The 17,000-nt window shown below is 28.9% G+C and overlaps 1 protein-coding gene across 1 annotated transcript in view; it reads left to right on the forward strand.

Annotated features, from left to right (window-relative positions):
- Positions 1-10,476: 10,476 nt before the first annotated feature.
- The window catches only part of LOC135963256 (peroxidase), a 93,140-nt gene continuing 86,616 nt past the window's right edge, over positions 10,477-17,000 (forward strand). Inside the window, exon 1 of the mRNA XM_065515034.1 lies at positions 10,477-10,638. The gene's annotated coding sequence lies outside the window, so the exon portion shown is untranslated. The remainder of the gene's footprint in view (positions 10,639-17,000) is intronic.

Consider the following 17,000-nt stretch of genomic DNA (forward strand, 5'->3'; position numbering starts at 1 on the left):
AAAAAAAAGTTTCTAAACCACTGTGCTTCGTTAGCAAAAGTTTAATGATTTCTTGCGAGCTTAAATTTTCTGACATTCTGGGTGGTAGGAACAAAAATCTGTTGGATAAATATACTTGAGGTCAATGGCCATTATAGCAAAACATTGGTCTTCCCGAGACAAAAACATTGATATATCAATACTTTAAGATCCGACTGTAAATTGCAAAGATATAACAAAAAATGTAAAAAGGCGACGTTCGGCAAAAAAAATAAATTTTTTTTTGAAAATGTCTTGCAGAACTGCATTTTGTTAGGGGCTGTACGGCGAATTTTGTTTTTGAGGTACAGTCTAATGTACATATCGCACTGGTTCCTCTAAAGAGAGTCAACTCAAAAAAATGTTCAGTAGAAGCAAAAAACTATTTTTTTAATACATTACAATGAAACAACTGTACGGATACAACTGTATTTTTTGGCGAAAGATTAGAGAAAATGATAGCAGATTTTTACAGTGAGTAGATATGACCACTGCTCATCGATTTCTTGCAAACAGTGAAAATTGGAAATTTTTGAGTTAACGCTCTTTAGAGGAACCAGTGCGTATGTATTTTTGAACACAATTTATTAATTTTTATTTTATTTGTTTCAAACAGTTACTGTCAAACAGTTACTACCAAACGTTCGATTTGGAGTACAGAATGTGGATTATTTTTATCATGAATGTATTATAAACATGGTTAAACCAAATATAATGAACTGTGGGCTAATTACCGCAGTCGAACACGATCGAATACTTATCAGAACGTGCAAGTTTTTTATTTTTCTGAAATTTCTTCACCAAATTTTATAAACTTATTTAAATAGAGAGCATATTGGTTATAATAACTTATTTTACTCAACTTTTAGTTACATTACAGGAGAAGGAAAAAAACTCAATAATATCAGAAAGTGAAATTGAAAAATGTGTAATATATCAAAAAATATATTTAAAAGAGTAGTTTGTTATAATATAAACCAAAAAAATATGCATTCCACTTTAAATGAGTTAGGGGTTTTTTTATAATTACTGTAAATCTGTTATTCGTCAACATAGGAAACTGAATATTTTAAGGGAGGTCTATTTGAGTTGTCTACCAGAATATTTAAAAAACCCGATTTTGAAAAAAAAAAACAAGATACGAGATACGACCTTTCTAGCCATCTATATATTCCAGTACTATTATGTCCATTCGAATACCCAGAAATATTAAAAATTTATTATGGGTATCCATAATTGCAATGAAATATTTATCATTACATAAAGGTATTATAGTGAATATGGGTACAAAATCATTTAACTAAATCTTCCGCCGCACAGTGGTATGAGAAAAAAAAGGAATATAGAATCTCCTCATCGTTGGTGATTTGAGAATATCTTTTTGGACTTTATTTTTCTTGCGGTTGCCCTTTGTAGGGAAGTTGGTATGTTTAGGGCAGTAGGGTACTGTAACTTTTACTCTGACTGCCTAAGAGGTCGATGATCTGTCAAAATTTTGTTTGTTCAGAAGGATACGAATGAGACAGTCTAAACATAGTATGTAATAAACCATTTGACTTTGAGAGGTCGTATTGGATCAGGGTTGTCGCATATATATATAAGTATATAGCATGTAAGTACATTTTTAAGTATAGTTTACACATTATATCCAACTAGCATATTCACTCATAGATACAAACATATGTATGTACACCCAGCAGTTCTAGGAGACAGTACCGAACTAGTGATTTTACCCATCATTTAGGGTGGGAGCTAGTTACTTCAATATCCACGTGACTAGCCATTTTGATTACAATGGGACTGTCCAATAGCTGGTCCAAAGTAAGCAACGCATTGAATTCACATACTGGTTACATAGCGTCAGTTACCTTGCTAGCTTTGTAACTGGTTACTTGATCAGCTACTTGACTAGTTATTTTAACACGTGCATGTCCTAAGCAGGGGGTCAATTGACCCTTTTGATTACAATGTGACTATCGGATTGCTGATCGAAAGTAGTCAACGCTTCTGGTGGGTAAAATAAAGTGCAGTACAAAAAAAGTTTGAAGTGACTTTACCATAGGTTACTAAGAGACACTAAAGTGACTATTGACTTCATGCTATGTTACATGGGATATCAGTATACTTAAGCAAAAATAAAAATAAACTGTATGAGAATTATATTAACACAATTTGTAAAAAAAAAACAGTTTGTACGAATTACTCACAAAACGTTTAAAATGACTACACTCCAGATTACTTAGAGACACTTAAGTGACAATTGTCTTCACGTTAGAATACTTGGGATGCATAAAGTACCCAAATGTATTCTGTCTGCACTACAAAGTGTACACACGTGTGAAATGACCAAAATATATAAAATGGAGTCAGCCAAGTGATAAGACATTTGTGACAATTACTGTCGTTAAGGGATACATTGACTACTTGCTTAACTGCTGGGCACACATTCGTATACGTATTTATATCGGTATCTTCCGTAATTAACTTGTAGAAAATATTACAATAACAGTGTATGTATGTATATTATCGCACGACAGATTACATTCATCATGGTCATTACAAAAGTCATGGTGACATAAGAAATCAACAATTTTCCAAGATGTCGTTGATGAGCAAGTTATGAAAAGTTGACAGGCAGCTATGATAACCACAATGACGACGACAACAATAAGCGTTAAAAGCAAAAACATGTTGCACTCAATTAAAATACAACAATTAATTAGCTGCTACTAAAGGATTGACGCGTGAGTATTTTAAAAACAAAAGAAATTCATACAAAACAACCAACGATCCGTACTACTACTACCAGCAGCATATCAGCCATCTACGGGAACGAAAAATAGTAAAAAAAAAATAAAGCTTTAAGTTAAGAAAATAATTAATGAAATTTCACAAAGTTAAGAAAACTAAAACGCGATGTGTACACTATTAAAATGCTACTTTTGCTGAAAATAGCTTCAATGAAAATGTGTTGTTCAAGAATTTTTCAACATTTTTCCAATTTTTCACATAAATGCAGACTAGTGCATTACATATGTACATTAGACATATAACTAATTTTGGCGAAATTTTTGGCATACCACGACGTGATGGCCAATGTTGTATAAGTAATGAAAATCATTTTTTTAGGTCATTTGGAATCAAAAACATCACGCATCAATACCAAATTCTAAAATAAACCAAACTTTTTTATCTCTGAAAATTTATATAATTTTTTTTTTCATATTTTACTTATTGTATCTTCACAAAATAATGTGAACTATCAATAAATTGTTCAAATCTTAAATCTAAATATTAATTTTTATTTACGTCCCACCACAGTTGGACGAAAAATGATGTTTAATTTATAGATCCTATCATCAGCGCAGGTCTGTTGGATTCCTTCTTCTTAGTCGGATGTAGCCATTATTTCTTATTAATGTTCGTGCAAGTGGGTTAGGGTGAACTTCTAACTTGTTCAAATATGACTCCGCTTGTTTTTTATTTAATTTTTCAGCAGGAAGATACCTAGGTCCTTATGAATGTTAATATTTCTCACATACCAGGGCGCTGCTGTTATCATTCTTAATATTTTATTTTGGAATCTTTGAATTTTTTCAATATTAGAAGCTGAGGCCGTGCCCCATAATTTAATTCCATAGCACCATATGGGTTTTATTATTGAGCTGTACAGCAAAAGTTTGCAATCTAAACTCAATCTCGAGTTTTTACCAATTAGCCAGTAAATTTGTAGTAATTTTAACTTCATTTGAGTCAATTTCGTATCTATATGCTTTTTCCAGGTAAGACGTCGGTCTAGATGCATATTTAACTTCAGTTTGTTGAGGTATTATATGATTATTTATTAGGATTGGAGGGCACGATTCTCTACGCAATGTGAAAGTGAGATGTATACAGTTTTGCTCGTTTACTTTTATTCTCCATTGTTTTAACCACCTTTCTATGTCGAGTATATGGTCTTGTAAAAGTACAGATGCTTCTTGGTAGTTCGAATGGCTAGTATAGCTGTGTCATCAGCAAATGTTGATAATGTTTTCATGGTAATTAATTTTTGTAAATGATTGAAAAATGTAAAATTCATGTTCAGCATTCAAAAATTAGTAAGAAAACATGAATTGCAAGAAGAAATTATTCCAAAAAATTATTTGAAAAGATAGAGTCTTTTGCATTCGGAAAAAATTAATTGTATAACATAGAGAAATAACAAAAATGCAAATAAAACAGCAAAAGACAATGGCCCATAATCATAGTCAAACACTAAAGTCGGTTCTTTTTAGAAACAACTTTAAAATAAAAACCTGCTTTTAATTATTTTGCAACTATAGTCAAAATTAAAGTATGTTTTAAATTGAACCGACTTTAACTGGGTGCCACCGCAAATGTAGAAAATGTTTTCATACAATATATAACAAAATACAGACAAGTGGCAACGCTGAACAGCTGACATACAAAATTAAAAAAAAAACCAAAAAGGTAAACAATAAAAGTAACCGGGACAACTAAAGAAAAAAAATTGTTTGTTGTGGAAAAATGAAATATATAAGATGAATATCATAATTAGAATATTTTGGTACTAATTTTATTGATAACTGTGCAATAATTGCAAAATCTCTACCAATATCTTGTAACTTAAACATTTTTTACATTCTGCCGAACTGTTTTACTTGGTGAAGAACAGCTGATGCTGTTGTTAAACGAGTTAATAACAGCTTCAGCTAGTTTTATATTTAAAGTCGACTTCAACGTCAGAAGTATACTTTAACTTGTCTATGATAGACCTAAAGTCCACTCTTGAGTAAAGTCGAGTTTAATTCTCTTAAAGTATTCTTTATTTCTGACTATGATTATGGGCCAATATGTTTGTAAGAAATTCACACCATAGATGAGTACTGTTTTACTGAACATTTTACTATCAAAAAGTAATTTTCGAGAATATCAAAGATAGTGGGTTTTGAATATAGGACTGTTTTGTAAAACAGCAGAATGCCATTTTTATCAACTTTTTCGTTCTTCAAAATGGTACTTTTTGAATTTTCTATAATATTGAACCTATTTCACTTTGATTTCAAACTTGATGGGGGTTCAATTGTGGAAAATTGGTACTTTATCTTCTAATTGTACGTTTTATTATATTAAATTATTTTACTTATGTACATAATAGTTGGCAATAGTACTATTTCCTTATTGTAATAGTACTTTTGGAATATTTTATAATAAACCTAAAAATTAGACACACATAATTCTGAATGAGTTAGAATTCGCCAAAGGTGACTTTAGTGGTACATTTCTTTTGCATTTTCAATAATAATGGGCCCAGAAATATGAAATTAGGCATTCATGATGCTCAGTGGGAATAGAAAATGTGGGTCTTTATGGTACTTTTTTAATTCAAATAATACGTTTCGAATGAACTAAAATCCATATTACAATGAACCAATAAACTTGAAACTAGGGACATGTTATCCTGAATTATTAATTCACAAAGGGAAACTTCGCCATCCCAATTCTTCTAATTGGGATGGCGAAGCGCACCGGATCAACCAGTATTCCATACTTTTATTACATATTTGAAAACAACTAAGTATTTGTTAAAAATACTTTGCATTCATTTTTTTAAATTAAATAAATAAACAGTCATTTGAATTTTAATTGTCAGGAAATACTTGGATGAATCTTTGGATGATAAGGTTTGTTTCTCATTTCTAAATTTTGAATTTTTCTACTGAAAATAGATTAAAAGTCGGTTTCGGTTTTAGGCCTTAAAAACCGCGGTTTCGGTTTCGATTAAAACCGAACACGAAACTCTAATTGGATATATGTCTGAACGTTTAGGTCACCCGTGTTATTACTATTGTGGTGGGTGTTTTCATTTCATATGTAGCTTAATTGAATTCCATACGTCCAAATTGACATTATAGTCAATGCTTAAGTACGCCGTATATCTAGATGAGTACCAAGCTATGGGACACAATCAGAATGCGGTATATTAACATTTTTTAGTGTGACCGATAGACAATTTCATCTTCTTAGAGCGGATGTAACAGCTTACTTTTACTCATTCTCCAGTTAAATTGTTGTCTGTTCAATGGTACCAAACTGGGATAATGGGGGAATATTTTCACGAATATCTTCCATAAATAAGGAAGTAGGCTAATAGGTCTATATAAATATGGTTAAATATTTACCCGGTTTTAGTATCATTATTATTTGGAAAACTTTCTATTAGCACATTCTACTATGTTCTCTATGTAGCTTTAAGAATATATTAAGAAAATATTTTAGACAAACTGAGATATATTTGGGGTACTTCTTCAAACTCGAAAACTTCTCTGCTACGTCTGAGTGAAATTTCATGCTAATCGGATCAGCTAATTAGAAATGGCAGATTTATGTTTTGATTTTGCTCCACTGTGTACCGGTGGCTTAATTTGCCTTCTAAAGGAAGAAATTTGTGATTTCTCATTTCTCTGTTTATGCGATTCTCTTCTAAATGAAGTCTCCGTACTGCTGTGGACAGCCTCAGCTTTGCGGCTTTGATACCATTATCTTCTAAATCCGAATTTGAAATAAACGTACATATTAGGTGTTGTAGGGATTAGGATGTTCCAGATCCGAAGTTATCAATGACATAAAGTCACTTACATTTTTATCTAAATATTTTTCACACTGTAAATTAGGATTTATGTGGATATGACTACTGATATATTTCCTATATTTTAGCAAATTTGTTTTAAAGTACAAAGTGTTCTTAGAAAATCTTGGCATGTTAGATACATATTTCGCATTAAGTATCTATTACAGGAGAGAATGGTCAGAAGATATACGTATTATAATATATTTCTGTGGATATTGAATTTCGACTAATATTCCTAGATATGGTGAAGTCTATTAAGATCACGAATTTATCTAGGATCAGTTGGTCAAAAAGTTGGATTTCACGAAATCTAAGCTATTTTTGCGATCAACTAGAACTTTGTACAGCTGTCTACCTCTGGGATTCATCGAGAATATAAAAAATTCAAAGTTTATTCTTCAGTTGGGATTTCAAGACGAATAGATGTTGCTTGCATATAATGCTCATTTAGGGCGTAGTGTCTCAATCGGTCTCTAATTATGATACCAGTGCCGCACAGTGGTTTAGAAACTTTTTTTTTGGAAATAATTCAGTATCTAGGGAACTACTGGAGATATTCTTACGAAATTTCATATGGTTTCGGTATTTGAAAATAAAAAATGTGAAAAAGTCTAATGCCATTGATTTAAGGACATGAGTCTATATTGTTAAAATTTTACATTAATTCAAATTTTATATTTTTATTTGTGGAAAATCACCATATTGTAATTTTTTTAGTTTTAAAATTATTTAATTTTACTAAAATATCAATCCTCAAGTCCTAAGGTTTTCAACAATATCAAATACTTATATAAAAATCCTTTATTTACTCCTCAGAAGTTCCACAAACCTTGCCCCTTTAACAAATTTGTCATATAAAAATTCTATATAGTCCCGAAGAAATTTTTTTTCTACAAAAGAAAAAAATATATGGGCTTTTTTTGGGACAAAACGTAAAAAATACGGCCCTTTTTACAAGTTGTAACTTTGGATGCGTACAACTTTTTATAGGCAAGAGATAACTATTATTAACTATTGTTTTTATTTTATTTACTCCCAGTAACACGAAGTCTGGTTATATGTTAGCTAATAGTTATACTGACAGTTTTCATATAAAAATAATTTTAACCGACAGTATAACTATTAGTTAAGGCATAACCAGACTTCGAGGTGACCAACTTTGAGGGGCTACGCACTGGCCCCCATTAGCGGTAGGAAGCTGAACAAACGTAAATCAACTCAAAAACACCTCAGCTCAAACCATATGGAATTTCGTAACAATATCTCCAATAGTTCCTAAGATACTGAATTATTTCCAATAAAAAAGTTTCTAAACCACTTTGTGCCGTCATGCATGGTTTGTGTAATTGAATGAATAACTTCATATACAGAGAGCCTCAAAATGGAGTAAACACCAGTGAATTTTTTAAGATCATGAAAATCATTATAGTCCGACTTAAATCAACAAACCGAAACTTTTAAATTTTAATCGATGAATACGATTTTAGGTTTTCATTATCTTAAAAAAAATCAAATAATTTGTGGTGTTTACTCACTTTTGAGCAGGGTATTCATTCGACTAATGATCGTTCGATTAATCGAACAATTTCTTACGAATAATTATTCGAATAATTTAAAAATGGCCATTTTCGAATAACGAATAATTCGAACAATTTTATGTAGAATAATCGAATAAAACGAATAAATGTTCATATATATTTAAATTTATTAAATTTGCTTAAAATTTTAGATAATTCCACAATATAGATTTGATGCAAAAAGGGTTAGTCCGATATTATTGAAGTAAACTTAAAAAATTTACATAATCGTTAATCTCTTTATATATGTTGCGTTTTAATCGGCTCAGTAGTTTCGGAGTTATAATAACAAATTGAAGCAAAAAATATATTTTTTATGTAAAAATATCCAATTTTTTTGTTTTAAAAAAATCATGAAAAATCGAAAACAGCAAAAACAGCAAAAATTGTTTAGATTTATTGCTTTATCGCAAAGCCACATGTAATAGGAACAAAATGAGATATCGATCATAAAAATCGATGGATTATTTTCGAATTTATTCACAATTAAGTGAATTCTCTTATTTTCAGAAAATTGTGTGTGCGTACAAGCGTGTACTTCGAGTGTACATTTTACATGCTTTGCGACAAAGTAATAAACCTAAACAAGTTCTGCCGTTTTCAATTTTTCATGTGTTTTTTAAAACACTTCAATAATATCGGACTAACCCTTTTTGAGTTAACATAAATATGTGGAGAAACATTTAAAAAAAATTCACAATTTTAGAAAAAAAAAAATTTTAAAAAATTTTACCATTTTTGTACTACTGGAACCACAATACATAAAATTGTGTAGTGGTTTAAAAAGCCTCCAAAATTTTTTCGATTTTGTTGCCCTGTGTAATAAGTATGTATACAGCAAATTAAACATCCCTTGTGTATGGGGTCAATAGATAATGGGCCGAAATGGAACCGCAAAAGAAACGAGTTTATATTAATTTTTTGTAACAAACAATTGCATTAAGGTAAGTTGGTATGGCATGTAGGAAAAAAAACTCTAACAAAATTCTGTGTGAAAACTTTATTTAGCAGTAAGTTTAGTAGTGTGTGTAATTAAAACTATTTTAATGTAAAAATTACCGACATTTACAAAAAATGTTAAATTCTTTATTAAAAACAAAATTGCAAAGTAAACAGAATCATGAACAAAGCTTACTCTCTTGCGCATACACACATCCAAACTCCCTATAGATTGCAAGTCCGTAAAGCTCTTTTACAGTGCTGGCCAAAATATTCATACGGCTAGATCTCAATTGCTCACAAGAATCTGTGTTAACTGTGTTACGTTTTTAATTGTTTGTTTTATTCAATGTATTGGTTACGAGTATTTATGTTCATACTATGTATCTGTACTCGAAGTATTTTTCATTGATGGCTCCTGTTGAATTCAGTGAATTCATAAAAAAAACAAAAAAAAAACATACACAGTTAAAAGATAACCAAACCAAAACAAAAAGAAACGGATTACTGGTTGTGAGTGAGTGAGTGAATGAATGAGTGCCGGTATTTGATGTTTCCAACACAATGCTGCAGAGCTGCGAATGATTTTTGCGCTTGCGCACAGACAGCACAACAACATACTACAAGTATCCATTCGTTCATTCATTTAATCGGTTGGGCCAAGTGCTGCAACGGATATAAATAACCACAAATCTAAATCAAAAAGTTAGTTCGTCGTTGTAACTATTGGAACTCAGTGCCTTGTCAAGAGCCTTTTAATTACATTATACATATATTTGCCTTTTTTAATACAGTTTTGAATTTTTTTGGATTAACATCGATCGATTGATACATTTTTTCCAATTAGACCAAAAAGAAGTGTTTTAATTTTTCAGTTTTGAAAATGTTACGCTTGAAATTGTTAACGTGTATGTAAAATTATTGTTGCATGGAATATTGAATTCGTTCGTATGATTCGTTGAAAGTGAAAAAAAGTAATCCACCTTAAAAAAAAATACTTACCTATAAATAAATGTACGGACGTATGTATATTAAATGAATTTAATTAAATATTCCTAAAACGAGTTAAAAAAAATATAACAAAAACTAAAGAAAACAAAATAAATTCATAAATAAACATAAATAAATATACAATATACTCGTACTCGTACTCAGTTACTACTTAGTTTAAAAATATTACAATAACTCTGTTTTATTTCTATGTAATAAATACAATTCACATTTGTTGTAATACTTTACAAGGAAGTGTAACACTGTTGTTTTTGTTGTTTTTATATCACAAGTGAACAACAAATATTTTATAAACAATTTGATCGTTTAAAACAAAGAAATTGTTCAATTCAAATAAATATTGAATTTAAAAAATTATTAAAAAGAGGAAATTCTTTTTAAATAACCGTATGCACATACAAACGAATTAATTTGTTGCATTTTACGCCACTGAACGATTTCAAATTGAAAGCAAAAAAGGTAAGTAGGTGTCATAAATAACACTAAATAACACATTTACAATAGACACATGTCAAAAAACAGTTCTAAGCCTATAAATTACTTTTTGAATTGGTTCTGGCGTTCTAGAGATAATCAGCCCAATTATGAAAAAAAAATCCCCGGGAGTTTTTTTCCTTTTCTTTTTTTTAACATAGAATTTGAATAGGCAAAATGAGAAAAGGGAAAAAAACTCCCAGGGAATTTTTTTCATAATTGGACTGAATACCTTTAAAAAAATTCATATGACCGAAATTACCTCCACATTATTTTTTTTAATCTGCTCAATAGTTACAGAGATATTCTGGAAGTTGTGACAAACAAATTTTTTCAATCTAAATTTAAAAACGTATGATTTTTAAAAATTCCTTCTGTTAGATTTCTGAAATTATTATTTTTATTTAAAATGAAACGAGGCATATTTCATTAGAATTGAAATTTTGCTAAATATAGCGAATTAAATATAGATAATTTTTAATTCGCTTACAATTTTATAATTTTTTTTGCCATTTATTTGTATGCTATATAAATAAGTATCTAAATGTCCTTCAAGTTCCAAATAATTTTTTTTTGCCCTTTTCATGATTTGTATGCTATATAAGGATCTAAATGTCCTTCAAGCAGAGAAGCAAGCCGTATCGGCGCAGCTGACGGCTAGCCGCTCAGCCGAATTTTTTCAACAAGCCACGCCGCCGCCGAATTATTCGGCTGGTTGTCGGCTAAATTGCTAGCCGATTCCCATTTTGTTCTATCGTATTTTATTTAATATTAAGTTACAAATTTATTATTTAATTAATTTTTGGTTCTTTTTTAATATCAGTGAATACTAACGAAAATCGGTATTTAATTGAATTAGCGGCAGTGTTACCATATATATGTATTTATCTTATTTTTACTGTTTTGTGTGAAGCTTAATTAAGATATACATATAAAATCTGAACACATCTATTATTGTCAGGAACCGTAACAATTATTACTTTTTTCATTAAAGTCATATTTTTTCCAAAAGAAATAACTTGTTTTTTGATTTATTGGTTTTGTAATTAATTTTAAATAAATAAAAATATTTTTATTTCAGTATTTATTAGAGTATTCAATCGATTAACCGTTAATCGGTTAACCGATTAATTTTGGACGGTTAACTGTTCGAATAATTTAAAATTGCCGATTTTCAAATAACAAATAAACCGATTAATTTGTGTCGATTAACCGATTAACCGAAATTCCTTTTTTTTTGCACTTTAACATACCTATTTTATTGTATTTATTTTTCCATTTCAATTCAAATACAAATTTCAAATTAAAATTATATATTTTTTCGAACATCCAAGAAAAATTTTTAGTGAGAATGACAACTGACTTATTTAATTTACATGTATTTGAAACTTTGTTTGCTTAACGAAATTAAACGAAACTATCAAAAGTATTCAATATCTAAAACAATCCAAAAAGGACACCCACCAATGGTATAACGAAAGATTTGATATGCTTAGAAAAAACTAAAAAAAAACTGAGATATTGGATATTTTTTATCATGCTTTCGATTTCTCCAACATCTACAATCAGCGAGAGAGTTTTTTCCAAATCAATTTTTATTAAATCTAAAGAAACAAAAACGTTTAAAAGGAAAAATATTAAATTATATTCTTTTTTAAAAAAATTATTTCAGAAGATCTCACTAAAATCCTAAAAAAAACTCAAATGTGTATACAAAAAGGATCTCAAATACCATATTTGCTATTATTTTTTGGTTGAATTGTTATGTTTTGTTTGTTTTTTATATTTCTGTACACAAAATTCGTGGTTGTATTTTCAATTTAAAATTCAATTCGTTTAATCGAATAGTGTTGCTCATAAGCCGCCGCCGAAATTTTTGAATCGGCTTTCTTCTCTGCCTTCAAGTTCCAAAATATTCTATAGTAAACGACTAAAATCTGGCGATGGATCGATTTTAAAATTCTCGAAAATTCGAATCATTCGGAAATTAGAAACAGCGTATAAAAACACATCAGAGCGTTTTTATTTTTTGATTTTAACACTGAAGAAATGTCCTTATAGATTTTGTATTACTAAGTCATTAATATAGACAATATAGATATATAATGATAGATGTTTCAAAAACCTTTGCAACGATGAATATGACGCCATAGTAAGTCGAACCTACAATTTCGCGTGATTCGCGTTCGTATTCGCATTTGGTGGCATTTTTGTAAATTTTCAGTCCAACAAAAATTTGTAAACCAATTTTATTCTTAGAAAAAATTCCAAAACCCTTGTTAGTTACTAATTTGATTTAACTTATGAATGAAATGAAATAAGTTCTTTTATTTACATTTAAATATAATAAGGACCTTGAAAGCCAACATTAGATAAAATCTAATTAAAATAAAAAAGAAAACATTTAAATAAAACCGTTATTTTTATGAATTCACTGTTATTTTTATTAAAAGTGGAATGGGGCGAGTTATTCAAAATATTTTTGTTAAATAGATTTCTCATGGAATTTTCATGAAAACTTTTTATCATAGATTGAAAATATTAAAGAAATTTTATAGTACAATGTTGCACCTTATTAACCGCGGCCTACTTGTTTTATCGAACGATATGAAAAATTGGTATATACTGGAATGTATTCCATTCTTCGCGTACACCAAATCATTCGATTCGGAGTACACCACTGTGAATTAAAATTTTAAAATCAGACCCGGTATGGAAAATAAATTTTGTTCATAATTTTTTTTTCGGCGATATTTCTTGTGTATTCTTCTTGTTTGGCCGGAGACCAGTCCGAATTGGCATTCTTGAGTTATAAGTAGTAACTAACATGACTTTCTTTTATATATATGTAGATTAATAAATTAATAATAAATAATAATAATATTAAATAATTAATAAATTTAAAAAATACTACATTTCTGTTGAAAATATATGTACATACATACATATGTACAAAAATTAAACAAAACAATTATATGGACCAGATATGTATTTCATATGAGTAAATATTAAAATAAAATTCTTGGTCAACTCCGAGTACTTAACAAATGTTCCGCATTTATTTTACAGAATTTCTGCTGATTTTTGTATCGCTCAATAATAACGAATCATAAGGATCAATTTATTAAAATTGATGTCCTACAATCATTCTATCTGCTGGCTGCTAAACTTGTGGTCAAATATAAACTGTAAAACTTGTGGTCAAATATATTATAATAGTTGTTGTTGTGTTTTAAACAAAAAAAAGTATTTTGTGACAAAACAATAAACATAGTTCAAATAGAGTTATTTGTTTAGAACTTTTTTGTTTGAAACACAACAAAATTTTGTTTAAACTATCATAATATATTAGGACATTATGACAATATGACCAAATAGTAGACCGTGTGAATACCCCAATAAGTTAATATTATTTGGAACATGTCATTATTTAGCAACAAAGGCCAAATCTATCGTAATGATTGATTTATTATTTCATCAGCCCTCCAACAAATATCCTTTAAAACTAAGGCTTTACAAATTCTAGATTTCATTTACACAATTACTCACGTCTTTCAAAAATTACTTTAACGCCTTTACATAATTGTAACTGGTCTGATTTTAAAATTGATATAATAAAAAATATTTAAATATTTGAAACGAAATTTCTTTAATTTAACTGACATTAATTATAATAAAATTTAGATTTTTATTGGATTAAAATACAAGATAATATTAAGTACGTTTGAAAATCCCGCAAGTTGAATAACAGAACTGATATTTAAGTTCTTCAAAAACTTTTAGTTTCTATAAAATTTAACACCAAACAGAAATGTTTTTTAGAGATTAAAAAGCTAGATTCAATTTTGCCAATCTCCTTCAAAAATATAATAGTTTTATAAACAAATATTCACATATCAAAACGCTTCAATTTAAGACAAAAAGTGAAAGTACTTATGACCTTTCTCTGTCAGTTTAATTTTTTAATATCAAGTAATTAACATAAAATTCAAGGAGTGACCATTAAAAAATCTACACGTTTTAAATTATCATAAAATATCAAAGTTTAACAAAACTGCCAGTCATCCTTCAAAAAAAACTAACTTTTTGTTTTCTCATCAGTATTGTGTTTGACATGTACATATGTATTATGTTTTTGAGATTAAAGAAGCATGCAATCTTTCTTTAAAATTTAAAGTTTAAATAATAAATAACTTAACACTTTCAAACTTAAAAGATAAATACAAATTTGGTTAGAGTTCGGTACTATTATGGTGGTGTAATGCATAGTAAACAAAATGTTTACTAGAGAAAAAATAAAATAAAAGTTGAATAAATATTTGTCAACAAACAGAAAATTGTATGTTATTCGTAGTCATCACTTCTATAAATATTAATTCAATGTGAGTATAATTTAATGATTTATTTTTCTCTAACTTTAAATAAGAAACGATGATAAATAATAAACTCAAAATATTTTGTTCTATTAAAATTAAGACAAGCCATAGTTCAAAATAATTACTAAATATTCTATTTATTATGAATTTAAAAAAAAAATAAGTTTTGATAATACTAAATGTCGGACTTGGTCCTTGGTTATTAATATTTAATTTTGTTAAACAAGTAAAATTTTTAATTTAATTATTTCGGTCTATGAAGACTGTCATACATATTTCATATTTAATAAAAATATTTTTTTTATAAATAAATCGTACATCAAGGTCAGTTTTCTGGTGCAGCTGAGTTGTTGTTTGTCATCATTGATTGCATTTATCTTTTACATTTTTAAGTCATAAAATTATAAATTTATAATATTAAAATAATCATCAACTTTTTTGTTAAACATTTCTTTTGAAATGTTTGTGTATTATTATACAACATATTATGGACTCTTTTTATTATTATTTTTAATTTAGTTTTTTGTTTTATTTTATTTGAAAACCTTTTACATGTTTAAAGGCAATTTAGTTTCTTTTTGCAACATAAACAAAACACATAAATAAATAAATATTTACTCTTAATGATCGACCAGTTACTAAATCGAATTTGAATATCCAATTGCATACACTGACCTAATATTTTTTTATTTTCGTGCAAAGTTTGACTGGATAAAAAAAGCACATTTTATTTTAGAAATGTTTTAATTCGTTCGTATCATGAAGATTCTACTACAGTAGGTCTTTAGTTATCTGAAAACAGTGTAATTACCTTAATTTTTTCACATTTAACTACTATAATGTATTTACATATAACAATGATGTATTATTTTTTTGTTTTTAATAATATTTATGTCTACATTTTGTTAATTACATAATTTGCCATACAAAATAAATACAAATTGTAACAATCGGTCTGTCGTCTTAATTTGGAATTTATTACTTCTCTTTTATTTAAAAAAAAAACCATCTGAGAAAAACAATTAAAAAAAATGAAAGTTTCAAACTTTCTGTCATGGTAGTACGATCGAACGAACGAACAAACGATCTGAACTATCTCATTCACTGTACCATGGCAAAACGTGTGTGTGATTAAAGACATGTGTAGGTTTGGTGTTGGATTGTATATGTAAATAAGGTCAAATGCCAACAAATAGTCAAACAATGAAATAAAGGGTGTTTCTTAAGCCCAATAGAACTTGAAATTTTAAAAAATAACAAACAATTAACTTTCTTGTGTTATTTTTTACAATTTCAAGTTCTATGAAAATGATTTCGGATATATATCTGCCGCGGTTGTTCTTGACGACCAATTTTGGGCCACTTTTTCTGGAATTGACATGGCCCCATAGAAAATAATGGAGAGGTGTCATATCGCATGACCTTTGAGGCCAATTGACAGGTCCATTCCTCGAAATCAAGTTATCGCCAACTTTGAATTTCAATAAATCGATGGTTGCGGTCGCCGTATGGCACGTAACGCCATCTTGTTGAAAGCACATCTCGCCCAGATCAATGTTATCAATATTTTCAAACAAAACATCATTGATCATGGTGCATTAACGATCTCTATTGACCGAAATTTTTTGAAGAAATAAGGTATGGTGATGCCAAATGGTGCATGTATGTTGGATGTAATGGAATCTTTTGTGGATTGGTCCCACTCCATTTATTAACAAACCCATTAAGCCAAAACTGAGCCTCATCGTCGTCTATAAGTTGGCCGAATCAACAACCGATTTTCAAAGTAAATTTGGATAATTTGGTAGAGTTGTTAAAGCGTCAATCTATTCATGATGATTTGCCAGAGTATACTGATCATAAATGTAAAAAAGTGAGCAGTTAATCCTTTCGTAAGTTATATCTGGCTTAAAAAAACACCCTTTACCAAGAAAAACAGCAGTCATGAGAATTTAAGAAAAACGACCAAAT

Source organism: Calliphora vicina, chromosome 1 (genome assembly GCF_958450345.1).
Source record: "Calliphora vicina chromosome 1, idCalVici1.1, whole genome shotgun sequence".
NCBI classification, from domain to species: Eukaryota; Metazoa; Arthropoda; class Insecta; order Diptera; family Calliphoridae; genus Calliphora; species Calliphora vicina.